Here is a 26,858-nt window from a genome sequence, read left to right as displayed (position 1 = left end):
TTGGGCGTCATGTAGTGTAGTTCCTATTTCCCTAATAGGCTCTGCGCATTGGAATAATATACCCTATAGATTTGGCATAGGACTGAGGTCAGTATGCCCCTATCGAGTATATTATACTTAATTATTTTGTACCAGCTAACTCAGAGGCCACTAGAAACTCCTTGTAAACAAGAAGGGAGTAGTTTCTGGCAACTGCATAAACAAGACAACTTTGTTTCCCTTTAGAATCGGAACACTCTCAGAATCGTGGAAACAACAGATAACAGTTTCACTCAGCTAATCGTGCATGCTTAGTTTATAATAGACAGGCGTTTCAATTAAAGGATTTATTGAACAGTCTTGTTTCTCATGTAAGAGATATGAGCTGTTGCAATCACAAGACAGTATGCAAGATATATTATGTACATCGTAAGCTGTAGAAAGAAATAATACTGCGCTAGCATTATCTTTTAGCTATGACACATATATTCATATACACAAATAACATACTTTAAAAATGCGAGTACTCATAAGATGCTTCTCTAAAAAGTTCTACCCCAGTGTACCTAACCTAAGTGTAGTACAAGGTAAGAAGTAGGTGCTGTATGCTATAGTCTGGTATGCCAAGTCTGGCATGCCAGGAGTCCATCTAGGTTCTAGTCAACTCCATACCTTGAGAATGAGAGAGATGGAAATCTTTCTGGGTCTCGAACTCTAACACCCTTTAAAGGGAGTCAGAACACTGGAAGCTGGATTCTCTGCGAGCAGGAATGACAGCGTCTTGTCAGTGCGTCAGGCCGGGACACAGGCTCCTCTAAAGTCGAGGTCTCCTCATAGTTGCTTGGGCAAGGAAAGGTATATTTATACCTGGTAGGTGCCTTGGAATGTTAGCATTGATGTAAAGTCGGGCAGAGGAAGACGTCCGGGATGAACCCTTAAGGAATAGTCGTTCATGCATAATAAATGAGTTCTTAGAGAAATCAATAATCCTGTGCTAGGCGAACACCCAAGAGCTTAAGGGTCTGGTTTCTAAGAACCCGTTGTGACGTTGGGGCGGACGGATGTAAGTGACCATGCCTTTATTTGGATAGCATGGCTAATGCCTAAATAAGGACTGGGATCTTATGCCTATATAAGGGCAATGCGAATTGTGCCTATATAAGGACATGTTTCATGAAAACCTATATACGGACACCTAAAGCGGAATACAACATTCTGGTCTCCCAAAAGTGTATAAGTAACCATAGTGTGATCTTTTATCAGAAATCGTGTGTGTGTGGAGGGTACATTGAGTGTTATTTGAAGCCTCGCTCCCCTTTGACACCTACTCCTAGTCATGAGAAACGACAAAAGATGTTATTAAATTGTCCATTACATAATCAGAGCTGACCTTAGCTACAATAGCACCCCATGTGAAATTAAATTATCGCCCTTCCTTGTCCCCTCTCCTCTGGTTTTCTCTATCTCCCTACTATTTTATATTTTAACCTTTTCTAAGTAATGTATATAAGAGGAGTTACTATTATGTGTATTAATAATAGTGCTTCTGCTTCACCTTGTCCATGTGAATGACACAAGTTTGCTCTGCTGCCTATCAATGTTGTACACAATATGTCTGCGTGAGGAAAATTATCCCATATGGAAGATGCACCTTTCACCTTGCAGATGGGCACAGAGGTGTTAAAGGTGCAATGTTGTTGTTTGGTGGGAGTTGTGGGAAGTCTGCCACTGACCTAATGGAAATGTAGAAGTGTAGGTACCCACTAACTAGAAAGCCTGTTTGCTGTGGAGAAGTACCGGTACTCTCTCATTAAATGTATTGCAGCAGTGCTGAGAAGTGCAGGTACAATCCCTTCCAAACGAAAGAAGTGCAAGTACTCAGTACTGAACAGTACCTGCCCATTTAAAGCATTGGATGTTACTGGGAGGGAGGGTTGGGTGTCTTCTGTGTTCATAGGTCAAGTTCCCTCCCCCTTACCAGAAACACCTATTCAGATACTAAATTAGAGGTGAGAGGCCATGGGTGGGGGGGGTAAGATTAAATGGGGGGTGGGGTAAGGCAGAGATATAAAGAGGCGGGAACATGTGTGCAGCCTGGACAGAAAGAGCACTCCTTGGTCCGTATTTCAAGACGGGCGGGTGGGTAACTAACATCAACGTAGACCCCTGGCTCCCCACCTGGTGCATTCGAAGTGTCGATGATCAATGTGTCCTGCAATTAACACTAATTCTCGCAGCTAGCTGCGCTCTTCATTGACACAGGAGCCGAGTGATCCACCGCCAAGAGTCACAGGCAACTTTTCGAGTGCGGGCAAAGGAGAGGTGTGAGGAAGGGGACACCCGTCCGTCCACCGCCCGTGTAGCGAGACAAACCCGGGCACCCCGTTCAAGGCTTCCCCTTCTGGGAGTCAGACTGCACCGTTGGGAGAAAAAGTGTTAACAGGTGCTCAGCCCATGAGTCTCCCCCCACCCACCCACAGGCGAGGGGGGCTGCCAGGGCGACGGGAGCAGGCAGCCTCACCATCGCCAGTCCCTTTCCGGAGTAACCGGAGTCCCTTTCCGTTTGAACCTGGCACCTGCACGTCAGCCATCCTTTGCCGGGCGCCCCCGAGCCGTGCTGGCGGCCACCCATGTCCGGGTCTGTGGCACCAGAAGAGAAGAGCCAGGTGGCTCCCCATCCTGCACGCCTTCCACCGAGAGCAGCCGGGGGTCCCCTCGCAGACCTTTGGCTCCTTCTCTTCCAGGCCACCCTGCCGCCCAAGAAAGGCTGCTCCTCGGTCGCCCAAAGCCCGGTCGAGCTGGGACATGGGCGCGGGAGGGCCTGGGGCGGCAGGGCCTTCCACGGGGGTGGTCCCAGCCCAGGGAGGCACTGCCATTCGGTTTCCCCACAACCGCTGTACCCCTCCCATTGAGAGGCACAGGGGCCTGGGGCCGTCCCTCGGGCTTCAGTCGGTCGGCTCCTTCCCCGGTGGAGGAAGACCTGCCGATGCCCGGTCCTCACCCAGGCCTGTGCCTAGGGTGTGCTTGCAGGAGGCGGCCGAGGGTTTTGGGCTGGCGTCTTCCGTCACTCGCTCCGCTGTTAATGATCGTTCTGCAGATTCACCTACTGAAACCTTGTTACGACTTTTACTTCCACTAGATAGTCAAGTTTGATTGTCATCTCGGGACTCCGCCAGGGCCGTTACCGACCCCGGCAGGGCCGATCTGAGGACCTTACTAAACCATCCAATCGGTAGTAGCAACGGGCGGTGTGTACAAAGGGCAGTGACTTAATCAATGCAAGCTTATGACCCGCACTTACTGGGAATTTCTCGGTCATGGGAAATAATTGCAATCCCCACTCCCTATCACGAACGGGGCTCAGCGGGTTACCCGCAGCTGTCAGTGAAGGGTAGACGCACGCTGATCCGTTCAGTGTAGCGCGCGGGCAGCCCAGGACATCTAAGGGCATCACAGACCTGTTATTGGTCGCTCTCGTGTGGCTGAACGCCACTTGTCCCTCTAAAAAGTTGGACGCGGACCTCTGGGGGTCAAGTAATTAGTTAGCATGGAGGAGTCTCGTTTGTTATCGGAATTAACCAGACAAATCGCTCCACCAACTAAGAACGGCCATGCACCACCATCCACAGAATCAAGAAAGAGCTATCAATCTGTCAATCGCTTCCGTGTCCGGGCGAGGTTTCCCGTGTTGAGTCAAATTAAGCCGCAGGCTCCACTCCTGGTGGTGCCCTTCTGTCAATTCCTTTAAGTTTCAGCTTTGCATCCATACTCCTCCCCGGAACCCAAAGACTTTGGTTTCCTGGAAGCTGCTCTGCGGGTCATGGGAATAACGCCACCGGATTGCTAGTCGGTATCGTTTATGGTTGGAACTACAATGCTATCTGATCATCTTCGAACCTCCGACTTTCGTTCTTGATTAATGAAAACATTCTTGGCAAATGCTTTCACTTTGGTTCGTCTTGCGTCGGTCCAAGAATTTCACTTCTAGCGGCACAATACGAATGCCCCCGGCAGTCCCTCTTAATCATGGCCCCAGTTCCGGAGTCCTATTCCATTATTTCTAGCTCAAGTATTCAGGCGACTGGCCTGCTTTGAACACTCTAATGTTTTCAAAGTAAACGCTTCAGACCCCCAGGACACTCCATCAAGAGCATCAAGTGGGCACCAAGAGGCAGGGGCTGGGACAGGCGGTAGCTTGCCTCGCGGTGGACCACCAGCTCGATCCCAAGATCCAACTATAAGCATTTTAACTGCAGCAACTTTAATATACGCTATTGGAGCTGGAATTATCGCGGCTGCTGGCACCAGACTTGCCCTCCATTGCATCCTCATTAAAGGATTTCAGGTGTACTCATTTCAATTACAGGGCCTCAAAAGAGTCCTGTATTGTTATTTTTCATCACCACCTCCCCAAGTCGGGAGTGGGTAATTTGCTCGCCTGCTGCCTTCCTTGGATGTGGTAGCTGTTTCTCAGGCTTCCTTTCCGGAATCGAACCCTGATTCCCCGTTATCCGTGGGCACCATGGTAGGCACAGAAAATACCATCGAAAGTTGATACGGCAGACATCCGAATGTATCATTGCCGTCACAGGGACGTGGGATCGGCCCGAGGTTATCCAAAGTCACCAAAGCGGCCGCGCGAGCGCGGATTGGTGTTAGTCTGAGCGGGCGAAGCATGGGAGGTCAGCGCTCGTCGGCATGTATTAGCTCTAGAATTACCACAGTTATCCAAGTAACAGATGGAGCAATCAAAGGAACCATAACTGATTTAATGCACCTGCTGACAGGGTGGGGTTTGAGAGCTGCTTGTCAGTCTCTCCGACCGACAACCTTCACACACCCCTCCCTCTCTGGAGCCTGCTAGGGAAAGGAGCCTGCCCGCCTGGGCCAGAGGGCTCGCTAGAGGGGTGGAGAGGTACAGTCGCACGGGCACCGGTGGGCCCAGCCATCTCCCCGGAAGGAGAGAGGCAGGCCGAGGGGCAGCCTGAGCGAGACGCAGGGGAGCCGGAGCCTGGTGGCGGTGGCACCCCTCAGAACGGTCGTTCCGAGCTACTGTGGAAATGCGCTGGGCGGAGAGGGGTGACGGCATGGCACGTGGGGCCTATGTACCTGCCGGGCGGTAGCGTCTGGGGCCTTGCGCCACCTGATCCCTTCCGCTCGGGCCAGACCACTTGGGAGCGCAAGCTGCCCTCTCGGCCTTCGCTCTTCTGGGTAACGGGAAGGGCCAGACGGCAGGCCCTCAAGTCTGACGGTCCATCTGGGGTGGAAGCTCTTTGCTTGAAACAACAGCCAAGGCTGGCCAAGCAGTCCATCCCTAAACAGATCGAGCGTGTCCAATCGATCGGAGCACAGCTGGGGCCTCCCCTGGCAGGTGCCCTGCACAGGGGACACCAGATTCGCATCCCTGCCCGCTCCCAGACAAGGCAGGCTCGGAGGAAAGGCCCATCGGGAAGGTCTGGTATACAGGTGCAGAACCGGGCCCCTAGGGGCCCCGGCAGGCGTGCCCGAGTCCTGCCTTCCCCTGTCTCGGAATCGCCAGTCATCACAGAGGTCTACCTGACCCTCTCCCTAGTAATCCACAGCAAAAATATCCCCTTTTCTTGTAATCCTTGCACAGCGGATGACGGAGGGGACCTAAGGGGCGAACGTGCCCGACCTCCTGGAGCCCTCGCTGGGATCGGGGGGCAAATAAGCCCTCATCAGGACTTCCAGGAAAACCCGGCCATCTGGTCACTTCATTGGAAAGCATTCCATGCGACCAAATGGCTGAGGGGATAGGTGCAACCAGATGGTTGAGGGGAAAGGCACGACCAGATGGCTGGGCTCGAAGGGTGGCCATCTGGTCACTCTGTGCCCTAACAAAATGGCGAGCGGGTTCCGGGGCATGGGGGACCAGAGGCCCAGGTCCCCAGCTGGGCCTCAGCCATGGGGCTGCGAGGGGGAGCCGACGGGTCCTCCAACCCGGGGTCCGCGGACACCTTGACCAGCGGGCGAAGCAGGGGAGGTCTGCACGGGACTGACAGACCCCCGTCCCTTGGTGGAACAGCAGGCCGTAGGACTGGGCCCAGGGTGGAAGCGCCGACCCGAGGCCTGGCGGGGCCCCTGGACCCCATCGGAGCTCCCGGGCCCAGAGGCACAGGGGTAGCCTTCCAGGGCCCACAGGACCCTGTCCCAGGCACCCTTCCACACAGCAGGCCTGAGGACGGAGCCCAGGGTGGGGAGGCTACCTCCCAGGGGCCCTCAGGGGCCATGGACAGAGCTCCTGAACCCAGCCAAGCGGGGGGGGGCTCCCCAGGCACAACAGAACCCCATCTCGGGACTTTGGCATAGCGGCAGGCCGGAGGACAGAGCCCTTGGCAGGAGCACCTGACCCGGGCCCGTCGAGACCCCTGGTCCCAGCCGGGGCTACCAGGCCCAGAGGCGCAGGAGAAGCCTCCCTGGGCCCGCGAGACCCCGTCCCGGGCACCCTGCCATGTGGCAGGCCTGACAACAGAGCCCGGGGGGGACGCCACCCTCCCCAGGGCCCTCAGGGCCCCGGCTGGAGCTCCTGAACCCAGCCAAGCAGGGGAAGGCACCCCGGGCACGACGGAACCCTGTCTCGGGCCTTTGGCAGAGCAGCAGGCCTGGGAACGGAGCCCAGGTGGGCCCCTGGACCAAAGCTAGGGTTCCCAGGACAGGAGGTGCAGAGGAATCCTCCCCGGGCCCCTGTACCGGGCACCCTGCCACGTGACAGGCTGAGGACAGAGCCGAGGTGGGAGGCCGCCCTCCCAGGGCCCTCAGGGGCCCCGGCCAGAGCTCCTGAACCCAGCCAAGCAGGGGAAGTCTCCCCAGGCACGAGGGAACCCCGTCTCAGGCCTTTTGCAGAGCGGCAGGCTGGGGGTTGGGGCCCAGGGCTGGAGCACCCAAACCGGGGCCTGGCGGGGCCCCTGGACCCAGCCGTGGCTCCCGGAGGTGCAAGGGAAGCTTCCCCGGGCCCTCAGGACCCCATCTCAGGCCCCCTGCCATGCCTCCGGCCTGAGGACGGAGCCCGGGGTAGGGAGGCTACCCTCCCAAGTGCCCTTGGGCCCCAGCCGGAGCTCCTGAACCCAGCCAAGCAGGGGGAGGCTCCCCGGTGACTATGGAACCCCGTCAGGCCCCTGGCGGAGCCGCAGACCAGGAGACAGAGCCCAGGGTGGGAGCGCCCTCCCTGGGGCCCAGCGAGGCCCCTGGTCCCCATTGGGGCTCCCATACCCAGAGGCGCAGGGTGGGATCTCTCCAGGCCGGCAGGGCTCTGTACCGGACGCCCTGCCACACGGCAGGCCTGAGGACAGAGCCTGGGGTGGGGAGGCTGTCCTCCCCAGGGCCCTCAGGGGCCCCGGCTGGAGCTTCTGAACCCCGCTAAGCAGAGGAAAGCTCCCCGGGCACTAAGGTACCCCGTCCTGGGCCCCTGCTGGAGCGGCAGACCAGGAGACGGAGCCTAGGGCAGGAGCACCTTCCCCGTGGCCCAGCGAGTCCCCTGGACCCCATCGGGGCTCCCGTGCCCAGAGGCGCAGGGTGGGGCCTCCCTGGGGGGCTCTTCATAGCTCTTGTACCCAGCCAGGCAGCGACAGGCTCTCCGGGCCCGGCAGAACCCCGTCTCTGGCCCCTGGCGGAGCGGCAGGCCTGGACACTGAGCCTGGGGCCCCTGGACCCTGTCGGGGCTCCCGGGCACAGGTGAGGCCTCCCCGGGCCCGCGGCCCCCATCCCAGGCACCATGCCACACGTTGGGCGGAGGACTGAGCCCTGGCCTAGGTGGTCGTCCTGGCCCGTCCGACTGCCAGCTGAGGACCGCTAGGCCGAGAGAGGTTGTAGTACCCTGTCCCTAGTAATCCAGGGGAAGGGTACCCCCTTTCTTGTAACCCTTGTGCACCACAAGACTGAGGGAACCCAAGGCACGGGCGAGCCCGACCTCCTGGAGCCCTGGCTGGGATCGGGGAGGAAAACGAACCCTCATCAGTACTTCCAGGGCAGCCATCTGGTCGTCTGGTTGCCCCATTGGAAAGCATTGCGCGTAACCAGATGGCCGAGGGGAAAGGCGCGACCAGATGGCCAGATCTGAAGGATGCCAATCTACCTGCCCGAGCCTTCGCAGGAGGGCTCCCGCCTGCCCTTGTAGGGCTCAGGGGCTCTGCGTCCCGGGAGCTTAGAGACCCCAGCTGGGACTCAGGCCCAGGGCTGCAGACGGGGGTCCCTGACGGACCTCCGACCCTTGACAGGCGGGCGAAGCAGGAGGGAGGCCTGCCTGCACCCGACAGAACCCCGTCCTGGGGCCATGGCAGAGCAGAGGGACGGAGCCCGGTCCCGTGGGCCTGGCCGGAGGTCCTGGGCCGGCACGTGCATGGGAGGCCTCCCCAAAGTCCGTGTCCCGGGCACCCTGCCATGCGGCAGGCTCGAGGACGAAGCCCGGTGTGGGGAGAGCACCCTCCACCCCAGGGCCAGCAAGGGCCCCTGCCAGAGCTCTTGAAAGCAAGCCGAGCTGGGGAACGCCCGATGGGCCCCAGGCCCATGGCGGAATGGAGGACGGAGCCCAGAGTAGGGAGCGCCCAGCCAGAACTCTCGGGCCAGATGCCCAAGGGGGGACCGCCCAGGCCCGATGGAGCCCGTCCCGGGCACTTTGTCATGTGGCGGGCCGGAGGACGGTGCCCCGGACATGGGAGGAGGTTTGTGCTTGGCCCTAGCCCATCTGGTCTCCAGCTGAGAGCCCCCAGCCTGCGAGCATTTCCGGCGTACCCTGTCCCTAGTAATCCGGAGGAAGGGTACCCCCTTTTCTGGTAACCCGTGTGCACCGCGAGACTGAGGGGACCCAAGGCACGGACGTACCCGACCTCCTGGAGCCCTGGCTGGGATCGGGGAGGCAAACAAGCCCTCATCTGGACTTCCAGGGCAGCCTGGCCATCTGGTTGCCCTATTGGAAAGCATTGCTCACAACCATATGGCTGAGGGGAAAGGTGCGACCAGATGGCCGGGCCCAAAGGACGCCAATCTGCCTGCCCAAGCATTCGCGGGAGGGCTCCCGCCTGCCTTTTGGAGGGCTCGGGCCTCGGGCCTGGGGCTGCGGACGAGGGTCCCCGACAGACTTCTAATACAGGGTTCCCCAGGCACCTTGACAGGCAGGCGAAGCAGGAGTGAGGCCTGCCGGGGCCTGACAGACCCCCGTCCTGGACCATGGCGGAGCAGGGGGGCGGAACCTGGTATCCTGGACACGGCTGGAGGTCCTGGGCTGGCACGCGCATGGGAGGCCTCCCGAAGGCCGGCGTCCTGGATGCCCCGCCATGCAGCAGGCCCAAGGACGGAGCCTGGGGTGGGGAGGGCATCCTCCACCCCAGAGCCACCAAGGGCCCCTGCCGTAGCTCCTGAACCCAAGCCGAGCTGGGGAACGCCTGACGGACCCATGACTCACCGGCCCGGATGCCCAAGGGAGGACCGCCTGGGCCTGATGGAGCCCATCCTCGGCACTCTGCCACGCAGCGGGCCGGAGGACGGAGCCCCGGACAAGGGAGGGAGGGGTTTGCCCAGCCCTAGCCCATCTGGTTGCCGGCGGAGAGACCCCAGCCAGCGAGGGGTTCCGGTGTACCATTTCCCCAGTAATCCGGAGGAAGGGTACCCCCTTTTCTGGTAACCTGTGCGCACCGAGTGATGGACGGGACACAGGGCGTGGACGCGCCCGACCTCCCGAGTCTTCGTTAGAGGGCTCCCGCCTACCCTTTGGAGAGCTCGGGCTCTGCTTCCCAGGGGCTTATCAGAGCCCTTAGCTGGGTCTCGGGCACGGGGCTGCGAGGGGGTCCCCGACGGAACTCTGACCCAGGGCCCGCAGGCACCTTGACAGGCAGGCAAACCTGGGGAGGCCTGCCCTGGCCTGATGGTCCCCCGTGACGGGCACCCGGACCCTCGGCTGGCCGCAGGACGTGGGCTCCCGCACCCCAGGGCCCGCCGGAGCCTGGGCCCTGGAACCGGTCCCTGCTTCTGAACCCAGCCAGGCCGGGGAGGGGTGGGAACCTCGCCGGGCACCAGGGATCCTGGTCCCGGGCAGACGGACCCTAGGCAGGCCGCAGGGCGGGGGCTCCACCACCCCAGGCCCTGCCCAAATCCCAGGCCCGGTCCCTGCTTCTCAACCCAGCCAGGCCGGGGGGATCTGGGAGCCTGCCCGGGGATGAGGAACCCTCGTCCCAGGCACACGGACCCTCAGCTGACTGCAGGACATGGGCTCCTGCACCCCAGGGCCCCCTGGAGCCCAGGCCCCGAGCCCTGCTTCTGTGGAGGCAGGTGGCGGAGCGGAGTTCCACTGAGTTTTTTCATAACTCCGTGGAACTCTGCGTAGTGGCACTATGCCAGCTCCGCCCAGGGTTAATATGATTCACAGCTTGAGGGCTTATTGCCTATCTACTGCAACTTTTGTGTTTTGAAAACAATAGAAAAGATTTAAAGAATAAAGCACTAGAGCCCTGGCTCCAGGGGAGTTTGTGTATTGTTTGTGAATGCCTTATTTTACTTTGTGTGTATATACTAATAGTCCTTTTTCATAAAAAAACAAGTATTTGACTTGACAATCATTTACTACTACTGCTGAACGTATTTTTCATTGGTGAGCCTGTGTTCCACCTGTATATACCTCGCCCCCCCCCACCCACAGCCCCTGAAGAAACCTTGGAATGCTCACCCCGCGCTATTACTGAGAGTGAAGTGCTGAAGGGGTACTGGGGCCAGTTGCTCAGGATACATAGAAGTCGGACCACAGGACATTAGGAGTAAAAGGCCTAAGCCCTCAGGGTTGGGCCCAGTAGATCCTGCTTGTCCGGTAGCCCTCGGAACGGGATTCTGAATATTACTCACAAAAAACGAACTACAACATCTAAAATCTATAAATCATATAATAAATAAAAGTACTAACCATATTGATGTAATGTCTACAACAGTCCATCATGGCAATACGACATTATAGGCTTCGACTAAAAATGAGTAAGCAATGTGTATTTTTTTTTATAGGGGTAGCCACACAACCCATTACGTATTGAGTAATTTCATTTAAGCTACCTATCTGCAACTGCCAAAAGCAAAATGTTGGGACTGCCAATTCATATCTATACTCATTCAGGAGTATTCATGCATGAGGTAAAAGTTTGAAGATCAGCGTTAAAAAATTATAGAATCTTCTTTCCTTTTCCTGACACTGACGTGGGCAAATGCACTTTGAGGGTTAACGCGTAGGATCATTCATCCACTTTCTTGCTTCGCGTAATTACTTGTGAAGCAAAGGCTTGTGGTTTGCTAGGAGTGTCTCCTATGGCAATCTATGGATACTTTAATGAGTGGCCATGCCTATTTAGATGTACAGATTGCTAAAATACAAAAGGAAGGAACGTGCTATTGCTAAGCTAACTCACAACGAAATAAGTGCACCCAAAGCTGCGCCTCTGGAGTCGGCCATGATCATGTCGCAGGAGCGCAACACCCATTGGGCTCACCGGGCTTCAGCACCCCCCGTTAAGTGTGTCAGCCCGGCTGAGACAGCCTCGCGGGTTGGTGTCTGTCTAATTGCAGTCGGACCCGAGTACTTCACAGGTCTTTAAAAGACCATTTACTCGTTAATGAGGCTTTTGTTGTGGTTTCACCCCTTCTTACAGCCACTCTGCCTATGGCTGGAAGACGTAGCCCCCCCCGAAATCTTTTTCAGCCCCCCCCCCCCCCAATTTTGGCCCTAGTTGCCCGCCTGTCATGTCGTCATGATCACGTTCGGTGAGTAAAAAAACCGAGGATTTCTGCGCCCAGGCCCCCGTGATGCTCACTCACTGCACCCTTTCAGTATGGAAACCCGCGAGGAAGTTGACCTCCTCGTTTCAATGTGCTCACCTTACTACACGACTTTTATAAACAGAGACTGTCGCCTGTGAGCCCATAAATACATGTCAGTGGCATGTGCACGAGGATCGTGTGTCTGCCTCGGGGATACTTAGCATTGCGGGGCAGTGAAACGGGAGAGGCCGGGGGCACTCCAGGGCAAGCGTGAAGTATAACGGGACGAGTGATGAAATGTAATGGAGACGGAGCGAGCCAAAACTGCATTCTTGGCTGCCCCCGGTGATGTAAATGGAAAACGGATATGTACTTAGTTAACTAAATTGAAATGTCTGTGTGCAATGTACACATACATACCAATAGACCCGTTTCAGGCGGGAGACACCCGATTTTTGATGCAAAAAATGGCGTTAATTCGGCTGTCTCCTGCCTGAAAGTGCCTCGGCTTCAATTGAAGTCAATGGGGGAAATCCATTCACCCTGTTCTTTTTTTCTACACTCACCCTCTTCTGAAATGTTGGCATGTATGGATGTACAGTCTAACAGGCATATGATTGAAAAGAGCTGTCAATGAATCAGATGGAGTTGGCCTACTTCCGGTTTGCAGTTTTGTGGGGCCTATTTACAAGAAAATGATGCATCTGTTTAGATGCGTCAGTTTCCCAGCGCCAGCCTGCAGAACCCTTGCGTCACCGTGGATGTACGGTGCACCATAGTGCAAGGATTGACAGATGCGTCAGAAATTCTGACGCATCTGTCAGTGCAAAAGTCACGCATTGCTGGAGTCGTGTCGCAAGCATGATGCAACTCCCGCAATGCATGGGGAGGCCTATTCCTAATATACTGTGTCACTCCTTACGCCTGCTCCAAGCAGGCGTAGGGTTTTGACGCAGTGGCGTCCTAGAAGTGGCACAGTGAAATCTTGTAGATTTCACTGCGTCACTTCCACAAGGCTTTCCCGAGTGCGAACGCTCACCCTGCATACATTATACCTGACCCAGGTATAATGTGACGAAGGGCTTTACAACGTGACGCATCTCCCTAGATGCGTCACATTGTAAATGGACCGCAATGTGGTGCATTGTTACGGCACAGCTGCGTCACAAAAAGTGACGCAACAACGGAGCAAAAGTGTCACAAGGGGCTTGTAAATCTGCCCCTTTGTCTTTACTTTATGAAGTGGGAGTATCTGAGTTCTGTGTAGTTTTGAGAACTTACTTTGTCACATACTGCTTGGTCATCATCTGAATCCTAGTGCCAAAATCCAGAAAATGCTGGTGATAGGACATAGGAGCTGTTTAAACTATACAGGTGTGTGTGGGTTTCGGGCACTTGTTCTGCATGGGTTAAAGAATGGTATTAAAACATTGTGATGCTGAATGCTGGCTCACTCTGGCAGCGGGCGCATGGTCAGTAGAGGGTGTTCTCTTATTTGCATGATGGGTGTGAACAAATGCAAACAAGATTACTTATTTTAACATGTGTTTGCTCCAAAATAGAAAAATTTGCACGTCAGCAGAGACGTCCCAGGTGGGGATCGTGCAGATTGTCTCTCATCCAGGAATTGGCGCACATTTAGCATAATGCCTTTTGAGCGCCCTTTTTAAGGGTTCATTTGGGGTCACACACTGCGCCTCCACTTGGGATGGTCCATCGCCCCATGCACATTAGGGGCCAGATTTACTAACTTTGCCTGCAACGCAGTGTAGCAGGGCAACTTGCTGTGCAGCGTTGGGTGAAAGGGAGACATCAGAATGCGCCTATCTACCAAGATCTGGCGTCCTTCTGATTCTCATTGCGCTGGCGCACTTCAGGCAGCCTACCGCCAACGCAGGTACCCTTGTACCACAGTTCAAGGGTGCCTGCCATTCAAGAAGAATTGTTTTTCTGCAGGAAGGAATACCTTACTACACAAAAACAATCTCTCAAGGCATTTTCCTCTTTACTTTGAAGATTAATGTGTGATGGTATTCCGCAAGCTGGAATCACACTGTCGATTCACAGTGCCGTCATTAGAACAAACATGTCTTTAGTACGCAGTTGTTCAGCACACATAATGACTTGCCTTAGGGGGGCGCTGGATTTTTGAATAGGTTAATTTACTATTCCAACTCCACTCTGCACAACAGTAGGGAAGGTGTTGGACTTTATATCCAACTCCATTCCACCAATGCGCCCCCCTAAGGCAAGTCGTTATAACAACTTGCATGGTGAACGAATGCATACTAAAGAGATCTCCCAGTTATCGCTACCTACATCACTCCCAGTTTTTTAGCTATTCCAATAATTGGACGAGGATGGCTTACTCACGTAATGTGACATGCTTCATCATTGGCCACCTCGTCCCACCTTGGTAAGGTGGTGCTACCAGGGCAGGCTGGCTGGGGCTCACCCGAGGGAGTTCTTAGATGTTACTTATCTGGATAATACAATGATCCAGCGGAATGGTTAAAAACACCTTACGATAGACACAAAAGTCTCCTTTCATTCAGGTGGTATCCTAGGTATATTAAAACGTTACTAAAGGAGTAACTACAGGAGGCATATATGGATGTAATGACCAATATGCGTCTCTGATTATAAGTAAATATTTATGCCTTGGCATATGAGTAAATACTCATGCCAACATGTTTCTGCCTTCGGTTGGCCTATCCGCCTATGGCATTCATCAGGGCTGTCTCTGTGAGCCCCTATACTGCAAGAAGTCAGTGCAGAGTACTTCATAGACAAAAAGTGTGTCTTTTGAGAGGACCTACCTCTCGCATATGGTTTTTTCGTTTTAGGAATAACCTAGTTTTTTTGCGCTAACAGTTGGCTGTTTGAAGGGGCACGGTAGGATACACGTCAGTTCTCATCCTTGACGAAAGTGTGACTACTGGAGGGACCCACCCCAAACAGACCATGCAACAGATAGTGCAAAAAAACTGTTATTCCTAAAACAAAAAAAACATATGCGAGAGGTAGGTCCTCTCAAATCACGCATCTTTTTCTATGGATTCTCTGCACTGACTTCTTGCAGGCATATTTAGGCCACCTCTGTTTTTGTTCGGTTTTAGGGTGGGGCCAGCGATCCTAGCCCTTTTTTCTTTCCATGAGAATATCAAAATAGCTTTGTCAACTGCTTTAAAGAAATGGTTTGATAAGTTTATGGGGAGCATACTTGCGAGAAAGTTGACTGGGGGAGCTATCATAATTTTTACTGATTCTGTGCTGCTCCACCAAGTCAAGAGTTTGAACGACCAGGAGGATAGTAGGCCAGTGATCTTGGAGAATGTTTTACTTGTTGATTGAGACAGAGGTGTGTAGGTCTTTGACTCACCAGATGCCTAAATATTTTAGAGCCACAGGTTGCTATTTTAAGCCAGAGTAATCAACGATCGTGGGGGTGCAGTGGATATTCATGGGGAAGATTTCTGTTTTAGAGCAGTTAAGTGTCTAGCCAGATACACAGGAGTAACTTTCAATTTCCGGGATAATATGAGGAATGGCATTGTCTGCATCTTCAGGAAAGATCAGAATAATGTCGTCGTATGCTGCAACTAGCTGCCGGCATGATTGGAACTGGATGCCTCTGATATCTTCATTCGCTTTTGGGGAGCATAAGAAGGGTTCGATAACTAAAAGGAATAGGAGGGGAGAGAGAGGACAACCCTATCTGTTGCCCTGGGCTAAGAGAAAAGTGTTGGATAGACAGCTGTTTATCATAACTTTCGCCAATGGAGCCACGTATAGGGCCAAAACCATTCTGATGAAACACTCGCCAAGTTGTAATTTGCGGAGGGCCTCGTGTAGGAAAGTCCAAGAGACCGTGTCAAAGGCTTTTTCTGCACCGAGGGCCATCTCCATGGTGCATGTCAGAAGACATGTATATTATCAGTAGCTAGCCTTCCTTTCAGAAATCCGGTTTGGGGTGGGGCAATGAGTTTCAGTAACACCCTCGCTAACCTTTGTGCTAGGATTTTGGCATATAATTTATGTCAATATTGAGTAGACATATTGGCCTGTAGTTTTTGACATCCAGTGTATCCTTTCCTTCTTTCGGGATGACAACTATTGTGCCCTTGGTGGCCATGCTGGAGACCTTGCTGGAGGAAGCACACGACTGGAATAAGGCAACAACATTAAATGTCTTAAGAAGTACTCCTGTACTGACAATCTTCACTAATCAATGAGCTAAGGGGTGTTGAGGTGATAAGGGGCCTGTAGCTGGCTCGATCTCCCCCTGCACATTTGCGAACTGAATTCCATTGGTCTGATTTGACCACCCTACTTGCCCTAACTATTTTGACTCCATGAATTCCATCAATTTGTTAATTGCACAAGCGGGGCACGCTATCTTGGGTTAGGCAGTCTTCCCTGTTGGCTCAGACCACAATGACCGCACTTCACTAATTGCATTATCGATTGCCAACCAATAAATGACACCAACCATTTCAGTGGCTATTGTCATCAAGCAGCCTATTCGTGACCTGTGTTCAGCTCTCTTTTTTCTGTTATATAAAATGCGCAATATAAAGACTGGGCTTATACAGAAAAAAAGCAAAGGCAAAACGCCTGACCTTAAAAGCAAGCTTCATACTAGGGCATGGGCAGCTGGGTATATGCTCGATATAGCAACATGTTTTCAGATACCGCTGTCCATGGCACCTTGCACAACAGCAAGCACTAGCCTTAACCCTATAAACAGGAACTCTCCACCAATCACACACACTTTTCCTTCACCTATCTGTGCACTTGATAAGGGAGTATTGCAGAACTGGCCCAAAGAGGATAGAGTGCCAGCTTCCAGAACATGCTTAACAAATCAGGATCAAAATGACAGCAAAATGGAGTGCTGACAGCTATTAACCATCGGAAACCCAGCTGAGTGCCTTCACCACGGATTAAGAGTAAAGATTATTTCAAGCAAGGCACCTGGAAACGGTTGTTCCAAACTCCGGAGGCAAACGCAGAGGCGCTGGAGTTTCAATTTAATAAATTCGATATTCAAATATCCCTGTTTGCAACTTTTGCACAATATACAGCAGACATTGACTAAGGTTTTGAGTGCTTACATCACACTTTAAAACAACATCTTGCAGATGCCGACAAAAGCCCACCATCTTTAAAGCAAGACGGCTTATGCGGCCCTATCTGGAGAAGCTAAACACCTTTCCTTCTATCCTGTCCTCCTTGATTGAAGAAGTCAAAACCATCAAAATCCAACCTGCTCTGTCAAAGAGCATTGACCTGATATCAAACGCATCACATCAACAAGTCTTAGGGTGTGCTCTGCTCAAAGCGCTTTCTTCATAATCCACCCTCAGCCCAAGTCAACTGTGATGGTTTCCTCTCCAGGCCGATCGCAGTTGAGAGGAGGCATCCTCTGTCACTGCAGAGCAGATTGCAAGTAGTCAAGATGATCGCTGCCCCAAGATACAATTATATTTTGGAATGTTTCCCCCTCTTATCCCTTAATCTCAGCTATCATTGATCCACTCTGACATTCAACAATGCATCTGGCAAAATGCCAGGCCAAGACTGAAATCACACAGATTGTAGGCTGATGCTAAGGGTGAAGGCTTCCACATGCCACACCTGTGAACAAATTACGTAGCAGTCGGAGCTCTAGACGGAGAATAGAAGCTGGCCGTGAGACTCTTCAGTCCCGGTAAAACGTTCGAAGAACCCCAACAAGACAATTCATGAAACATTATACCTGTTGGTCAGGTTCTCCTATAATGATCATAGCTTCTGTGGTCATATAAGGTTGGACCCGGATACCAGTTTAGCGGACAAGGCTGGGTCCTGTATTAATTATTTTTAATCGAGTGACTCAAAGATTATTGACACCTTCTAAGACCCTCTGAAAGGGAGGAGACTGTGTCCCCCCACACAGAGAAATACAAGCAAGAGATATTCTGTGTTTAGAAGTTTGACTGTCAAAGGAGAGATATCAAAGCCTCCGATCTACCCTTAAGCAGATTCAGCTTTTTGGGAGATTTATTATAAGTATCTTGCTAGCCTGAAGAAGGTGGTGAAATATATGATACCACCGAAACGCGTCGCTCTTTCTCTTTTTTAGACCTATAGGAAGAAACTAAAACAACGATTTGCTATAATAAAGGAAGTTTGGGCTCATGAAGGCATTGGTACTACTTTGGACTTGAACAGAAAAAGAAGACCAAACGCTCATTATACCGCTACTTATGAACATCACATCTAGTTTCATGTACTTTGTAGTGCCTTTGATATATAATACATCGTTGTATATTCACTTCCTTAAAGATCTTAAGGTTCTCCCTATTGTTATGTGGATAAGATGTTTTTAATGATTTTATGACATTTATAAATAAAAAATATACTATATATTTTCCCTATATTGCATTTCCGGATTCTGTTTGGTGCGAGCATTTAGTTCAATTTGAGTGAATGTGAATGTGAGTGACTCAATGTATGCTTTATAAAGAAACCCAAGGGGATCTTTTTTATTTAACAAATTACTTAGTACATCAACCCTCCCAGTTGGTACTCCATGCATTTAAGGACCCTTACTAGTTGATATGGATAACAAAAGGGAGGGATGGTTTGTTTTTGGACGCTGGTGCACTGGCCTGGTCATCAAAGTCATGCTCCACTACTAGAAGGGAGCCTACAGACTTCTAAAAATTGATTAACTACTAAACAAGACAGCCATACTGATTGGCAATAAGCAGATTGTCTGGATGCAATGGTTATCGAACTGCATTTCAATGCCAGATCATGTTTTGTCCAAAGATTCCTTAAAACCCTTCCCCATCCTCTCCCCTGAGTTTGGATTGAATATGCACCCCCATTGGCAGTTTAGGCAGTTATTCCACTGCCTCCAATGCAGACCAGCTGCACCCTCAGGTGTGCTACAGGACTCGATGATCTAGAAATACCCGAAGACCTGATGTCTTATAAAAGAGTGGCGGCTGGTCTACATGTATTACTCACAGAAGTACTCTTGTCCAAAATGGCCATGAAACCCTACCAAGAACAATCACAGGCTACCTTAAACGAAATGTAGAGATAGAAGAATCTGATTGGATGACCCAACTCTCTACGCATTATAATACCATAGGGAAGCATGTTAAATAATTCTCCTAGTTTGAGATACTAAATAACTGGTACTGGATCCGGGTTAGATTGTGTAGAGTCGGCATGCTAACCCACCCAACTTCAGGAGACCACGGGGCAGGCTTTACCCCATCATCGTCACTGGCATTACAGCACAATATGTCTAAAGTAATTGGCCTCGCTAATTATAATAGACAATGGGAAGCCTCTGCCTTGGTGATGGCCAAAACATGAATTCTACGTTACTGTCAGAAGCCGACTGTTCTCAATTACGTGGAATGCGTTGCAGAGCTAATGAGAGTTGGCTGTCTTCTCCAAGATGTGGGACCCCATCTTGTTATCCATATGTATGCAAAAGGAGCCTATGCAGCAGATTACATCTTACAGCTCCCATGATCACGATCACCAACGTCCAATGTGTCACTCAAATACCACATCATGGTAAAGATTATCACTGCAGAGTCCAGGTTCTCCTCTCTCTTCCTTCATAAGCAATAGCAGTTACTTCTTTTAACACCTGAAATACGTTTTACTGTCTTATTTCCAGATAAGTTCCAGCTTACCCCCTACAGACTTCTATCGCTGCCATTGACAAAGGGATGGATATGTTAGTCAGTTATTTGGATTGAGAAGGCTAGTGGAGGGATAGAAGAGGGAAAAAGGTTTGCCTTTATAAAGCACTTGCTACCCCTGATGGGGTGTTGGAATGCTTTTTCAGCGAGTAGCACACTACTCTGGAACCTATACAGTGTAAGTGGTGAATTAGCATAGTGAAATGTGAAAGTGACTATGCAACATTAACAACTTGCCTCCAATTTCCCTTTTCAAATCATCTATTGCCTTATTGCTTACTACCCCTTGGACACATCAATACTTTCTTTCTTATCTTCGCTGCCGCTTCCTCAGTTCTTCACCCAGTTTTCGTTCTTCCTGATTTAATATCGAGCAAGAGCCTGCTGCTGGAACTGTGTGGTGGAGTGAAATAGCTCTTCAACAACTTCACACAGCTCCAGCTGCAGCTCTTCCTGATATCATCTTGTAAGGGCTGTGTGTGCGCAGATTTTACAGTTCAAAATTCTGCATAATAATTAACATTAAGGACTCTCAAATGCAATATTTTTAAAGTACTTTATAGAACAAGAACGTGAAAATTAGCATGAGTGACGCTTTACGCCTATTCATGTTTTCAGTTTGCACATTTTTGATCCGTGTGGTTTTCCTCACATTGACAATGCTAACACCAACTCATCTTCCCTTAGTAAGGTAGCAAGTATTCCATGGGCCCTGGCACAAATAAAAATGCCCCTTAGACAGAATGCTGGGCAAGTAAAACACAGAATTGTCAAGGCTTACTGGGCTCCTCTGGCCTATGATGCCAATGCACCTTAATGCCCCAATGGTAGCTACCCCCCTCTCTACTCTATCCATGTTCCAGGGCGCTTCAACTCTGACCTTCACTGTTTATTGCATATACTCAGTTCAGTTTGTTCAATGGTCTTGCTCGCACTGTACATTTATACAATGTAATTTGATGTTCCTGGACAGGATGATTTCATAACTGCATACAAACTGAAAGTAATTTCACTACTTTCTTAGCCAGACAAAGGTATTGTATAGTATTCCAAATGTGTTATTGTTTTCTGTCGAAGATCTAGTACTGCATATTGATTAGATGTAGGTTAAATGTGAATTTTATCATGTGATTTCTATTTACTACTGGTTGTGCCATATATCTTTCTTTTTCAGACCACCGTCACTGTGTAGCTTCTCTGTCTAAAAAACGTATAAAGATCCTCAGGGCTCAAGTCCTAACAAAAGAAGTGGGGGGGACTCACCAAGTTAGGCAGAATGAGTGTGCCAACACCACATGTGACATCACTGCGTGTGACATCACAGGAAGTGGCATTACATGTGGCATCACAGGAAGTAGCATCACAACCCATGACGTCACAAGAAGTGACATCAGATCTGAAGAATTCAGATATGTTTAGTAGTTCTATCATGAGTACATTTGAGCACATTACAATATTTAACAAATTAGATTTTGCATTGGGGTTATACATTTTTTTTAACCCTACCACAAAGAAATTAACAAAAAGGAGAAATGTGGCAGTAAATGTGTTCTGCTTACTTTGCTGCAATGACTGTATTTTAAAATGTCTTATGGGTTAAGGCACCTGTTGCAGAGATCTTTGTGTGCCTAAATCTCAGGGAATAATAATACTGGTAAGATAACTCTGAAGGATAATGTATTTGCTGGAGAGATCTGTGTTTGCCTTGTCTTAGTTTTGAATTAAAGTATTATAGAGGGTTAGTATGTCCCCTGCAAAGCACATTATGTAACACGCAGCTGACAGATTTTCATTTTGTGTAAATGGGTATGTGGGTTACTGCTTTTAAGACAGATTCTTTTGTTACTTGCAGTTCATAAATTGCAAATCCTTCTAATATAGCACAGTGAGGTATGAAGGAAATGGGCCTCCTACACCTTGTAATCCGCACTGTCTTATGTAGCCTATCCTTTATATTGATGTACACACATATGATTTGTTGTCAATGTGTAATGTGTACATGTGATGTAAAGCACTCTGACACCCGGGTGACCAACACATCTGTTATTATTATAGAGTATGCATATCTCTTATATTCAGGATCTGAACAAAGCCAAAAGCATTTCTCTCTTAAGTGCCCTTAAAGTGATAAGACGTGAGCCTCTGTTTCCCCTCTATTTCACCTAGGTGTGAGGCTCCTGATAGCTCCCAGCCAGGATACTTCAACAAAGAGAGGCCTAACAGACCCTTACCTCCAACTTTTGTTATGTGTGAAGCTGGAATCTGATAAGCACCTTTCCTGCCTGCATGTTGCTGCTCGAAACGAAAGCAGCCAACGCACAGGTGCTGCTGAAAGTGTTTGATGTCAGACAATTACACCAGGGCGAGTTCAGCATATCTCTGTAAATTCCAGGAGAAGTAGGAAAATAACGTGGCACTCCACTGAAAGAGGCAGCTTTGCAGCAGGGTAGACAGGGTCTACCCTCTGAAAATAGTGGGTAGATGAGGTCTCCTCATGTCTACTCTTGACTCGAGCCCTGAAGATCATGGATCTTGGGAACAAGCCAGGTCTTTCTCTGGCCATCTTAGCATGCAGACTCCATGCTGGTTTGTTTATCACTCTCTACTTCCAGTAATTTTCAGGTTCTCTCCGCCCTTACTGAGCAGTTCTTATGCCATATGCTCTTTGATTCCTTCTTTGTCATTGTGCTAGACTGTATTTGGTGCTGGCTTTGATTTAACTTGGGCTCTAATTCCGCTGCCAATTATATTTTGTATTTTGATAGGATTTAACTAACCCATGCAGTTGCCTTCTGTATTGAATTTAAAATGTAAACCTTCATGGTTTTTACATATAATCCTGTCTCATAAATTTACCAGAGTGGATTTTCTTTGTGGGTAAATGTTGTAATATGTGTAGGGCTCTCATCTGACATAGACTCACACATAGCCCGATGCATCAATCAGCCTTTTAAATGTAAGAAAGCACTGGCTGGTTTGTTTTATTGACTTTGGAAAAGATTTAGTAATTCCAAGAAAATAACAAAATTATTTTTTAGCAGTCAAACAGGAATTTGACCAAATAGCCTCCACCAAATAATTATTTTGGGGTAATCCCCAGTCTGACAGTGTGGTGTCCCTAATAATTAATTCCACCCAGCCCTATGCCTGAAGGCATAAATACGGCTTCTTGTGACATGATTGTCAGGACTTTGTCTGGCACGCTATGATCTAACCAAAAACAACAAGACCCCCGCCAATCCAAGACACCCAGTATCCTATATGAAAAGAAGTGGTGGAACATCTACCTGCAGGAAAGTAGGGGTGCAGATAGCACAGAAACAACACCAAGATCTGTAAGTTATTAGGGGTACATAAGTAGGAGTGCACAGAATTACAGAGTAATGTCAGATGAAGAAGAAACTCCAAGCACCAGGTTCAGTGGTTTGGACTGTATTATCCTTAAGAGTTTAGAAGGAAGAGCAAGGGCTCCTGGATGAAGCAACGTCTGTGAAAAAACACAAACACAGGTTGAACACAGAAGGAATTGAAAGAACACATTTTAACAGACAGCAATCACAATTCCCTCAAGGAAAGAGCAAGAAAATAAGGTTGCAGTACTGGAAGAGCTGGTGTAAACCACAAAGAGGTGGGAGAAACTCATCATTCTGTGATGTTGCCAGGCAATGATAACAATAGCACATCATAGAACTCTCTTAACACAGCTCTACTATGTATGACAAGAAACATGTACAAATTTAACTAAGTATAACAGTTCCGTCTTCGATTGGGTTGTGTTCTACTTGCTAAGTTGCAAAAGACTCAAACTGAGTGCATCTGACACAGTTTGCTTAAACTATTTGTAAGCAAATACTTTCTCCTTCCTCATCCCAGATACCAAGCATGACTTAGCAGCCACAGCCTAAAGTCATCCACCCATCAGTGTAAGCTCCACTAATCAACTCCTTGCACCAGGACTGACCTCTTCAAAACCTGACAGAAAAAATTACAAGCTCCAGTCCAAATACTCCAAAAATTATAGCTATTAGCAGCCCAAATTGTCTGTGCAGTAAAATCGGATGATACACTGACGCAAAATTTAGCTTAAAAAAATTGCACAAAAGCAAGCACTTAAACCCAACAAACCTCCACACATTCTTATTGATCATTGGGTTTCTTCATCACCATTGTTGGAGCAAACCACTCTAATGACACAATCTCCTATATAATCTTCTCCTCACACAAAGCCTTAAACTCGTACTTTTACCCCCTTTCTGAGCATCATGGGAACACAGTGTGCTTTTGTACCCTTGGTTGAACACTCTCCTTCAATATTAGTCTACATATGAAGTGCATATGCTTCCCCAGCACCTCTCTGAATGATGTAGGGTATAACTTGCACCATCTTTCACATTCTCATTTTACATTATCTACCTGTAATACGTGTTCTGGAGAATTTAGGTCAAGCTTAATATCGAGTTTCTGCTGTTGCTTCTGCACTAATATCTGCACCCCACCTTCTCAGCCATGTACATATGTAATTCTACCCTCTACCTACCACCTCACTCCATACCCATCTAGCATTATATCTGCATTTTGTAAACATACTTCTGGGAAATTAAACATCATGTCATCACTGACAAGTCTCCACTCACCTAAAGTCCAGAGATCTGTGGGAGCGAAGATATTGTGCTGAATCCCCTGAGGGTCAGTCCTCAACAGACAGAGACCCACGGGTGTTGGCAACTAATCCTGGGGGAAAGGGGTTGAGGGTAGACAAGGATAGGGAGAAGACACGTCTCAACTTGGCATTTAGTGCCTGGTATAATCACCTCTCGCGATCTGTCCAGAAATGAATCGGAGAGTTGAAGCCGCAACCTTTTCTGCTTGTGGGTATCTGTGTCTGAAAGATACAAGTTAACACTGATATAGGGAGAACAAAAGTACCTCAGGCTAAGCATGCATTTCCCTTAGACTAACAACTACATAGTTTGGGAACTCACCCTTAATCTCTATTAAGTCATAGAGATTATTCACTGTGGTTAAACCAATGTAAGCACCAAGGACGGAGTCCGAAAGATGCGCAATAAGAGTCCAAAAATTGCTCAAGTTACTTTTGCAGAGTGCAAGTCACTAGTTTTCAAGTTCTTCCCTTGGTTGAGCGAATCCAAAAATAAAAACCTCATAGTCTCTAAGTATTGTACAGTAGGTGGGTACAATGCACTGACCTTAATGTATTTGTTCTTTGTTTGTTCCTTACAGGACCAGAAGAGGAGATGCTGCCTCTACTGAGGGCATTGAGGACTGAAAGAGGTCGCTTCTGCAGGCATTGAGGTACTGGAAGAAGATGCTGCTGCAACTTTGAGGGACTGGAGGAGGCCACTGCTGCAGGCGTCAACGGACTGAAAGTGGTCTCTGCTATAGGCATTGAGGGACTGGAAACTAACCAGGTAAGCAGAGCAGTGGATACGGTCCATCCAAGGTGGGAAACTCAAAGCCAAGCAAGGCTGAGAGGAATGGGCGTGGTATTTATAGTACCTCACCCATGATGGCCACCAAATCTTGTGAGTTTTCAAAATCTCACAAAACTTTGGGACCTCCCCTTCGTGACGGCAAAAACAGCCTGTTGAGAGGAAGGAGGCCTTTCATAATGTGGAAATGGAGAGTGAGTTTGTGACTACCACTTAGGCACCTAGGAGAGTGGAGGGGTGTTAGAAATTGGGTCTTTAGTTTGCAGATGTATGCACCCTGGCCATGTAGGAACCATAATCCTAGTCAGATACACAACCGAAATTAACCTGTGCTCACCCTCTAGTGACTTGGCACAGAGCAGACAGGCTTAACTTAGAAAGCAATGTGTAAAGCATTTGTGTAACATACATTCAGCAAACACAAATAAAACCACAAAAATACTCTACACAGGTTTAAGAAAATAGAGATTATTTATCTGAGTAGATCAAGAACAAAATTACAAATATGTAATAAAAATATCAGGAGAAATTTATTTCAAAGAACATTAAAATGGAGCACTTTAGAGCCTTTATGGTATTTTTGGAAGATACGTTTATCCAACTGCGAGGAGCGCAGTGAAGAATGGTCAGGCTCCTTGGGTTCAGTCCAGGTATTGAGGTAAAATGCAAGTGTGCTTTATCTCTCACTGCGGCGAGCACAGTGGAATCTCCAAGAACGCTCTGGTCTAAACTGCCAGGGAACGTACCGCCACAGCTGCGGACCGAGAAGAAGGAGATACCTGGTGAGGGCCGGCGCTGTGGCTGGAAGCATAATTGTGTTGGAGTGCGATTCGCATGCCAAAGTAGTGTGAGCGCGACCAAAGCATCACAATTGCCTGGGCAACTGGGCGGGGCACCTTGGAATGCAGCACCTGGAGGGAGAGCAGTGAAGGGGCCATGTGCATCAACAGTCTGTGCTTCACGGGAGAACTCTTGGTGAAGGACGAGCAGGTCAGGCGGCCCGCATTCCGGCTGAGCGCATTAGAAGGCTCTCCAATGGAAGAGAACAGATCTTAGCTGGGCGGTGCGGCGAGTTGTCAGTGGGGCTTCTCACAGAGCCGTTGACAAGTGGTGTGGCAGGTTGAAATGGAGCTGCTCATAAAGTCTTTAATAAACCGTATGGTAGTTCCAATTAAGCTGTTCACTGGGCCTTTGATCGCCCTAGGTACTGGGAAAACAGGGGGCAAGCTAGCATGCCCTTGGAGTCACTCTGGGTGCGTCTGTGGCCCTTCATGGCAGGGAAGGGGTCAAGAGGTATTAGGGCAGCACAGCAAAGCAGGGCAGCAGTTCCTGAGAGAAATCAGTCACAGCAGTGGGGCAATCCTTTCAGTGCAGCATCCTTTACTCCAGTAGAGGTTCTTCCAGGCCCAGAAGTGATCTGATTTGATGGGGCCAGAGCCCTCATACTTATAACCCAAATTGCTTTTGATGTAGCGGTGACTTCAAAAGAGCCTTCAGTAGTGAACAAGGATCCCTTTCAACCCAGTCCTGGCTTCAGACTACCAGTAGGGGGTAAATCAGCCCTTTGGGTGAGAGCAGGACACAGACTATTCAGATGAAAGTGTGAACCACCTCTCCCTCTCTCAACCCAGGAGGAATATCAGTATGCAAATGTATCACCTGTCACACCCTTCCTGTGTTTGTGGCTGTCTAGAGAGTATGCACAAAGTATAACTGTCACCCTGGCTAGGCGTGGTTTGGAGTCAAGCTGCAGGCATTCAGAGCTAAGTAAAGAGCAGAGATATATCCACTTTCTAAAAGTGACTTACTTAAAGTGTCATTTCTAAAACAGTTATGTGGAATCAAATTTTGCCAGTAAAGAGAATTTGTCATTACTATTCCAACCATACCAAACATAACAAAGCTACTCCTTTCTGATTAGGAATTACTACTTAAAAGTATAGAAGAGAAATTTCCAATGCTGAAC

The 26,858-nt window shown here is 49.7% G+C and overlaps 2 pseudogenes; both read right to left on the bottom strand.

Moving 5' to 3' along the window:
* Window positions 1-2,121: 2,121 nt before the first annotated feature.
* On the bottom strand, window positions 2,122-2,268 carry LOC146820972 (5.8S ribosomal RNA; annotated as a pseudogene).
* Window positions 2,269-3,067: 799 nt separating this feature from the next.
* LOC146820971 (18S ribosomal RNA) lies at window positions 3,068-3,754 on the bottom strand (annotated as a pseudogene; the record flags this gene model as incomplete).
* Between the last annotated feature and the right edge of the window lie 23,104 nt (window positions 3,755-26,858).

Source organism: Triturus cristatus, chromosome 6 (assembly GCF_964204655.1).
Source record: "Triturus cristatus chromosome 6, aTriCri1.1, whole genome shotgun sequence".
Taxonomy (NCBI): Eukaryota; Metazoa; Chordata; class Amphibia; order Caudata; family Salamandridae; genus Triturus; species Triturus cristatus.
This window is presented reverse-complemented; position numbering and strand designations above follow the sequence as displayed.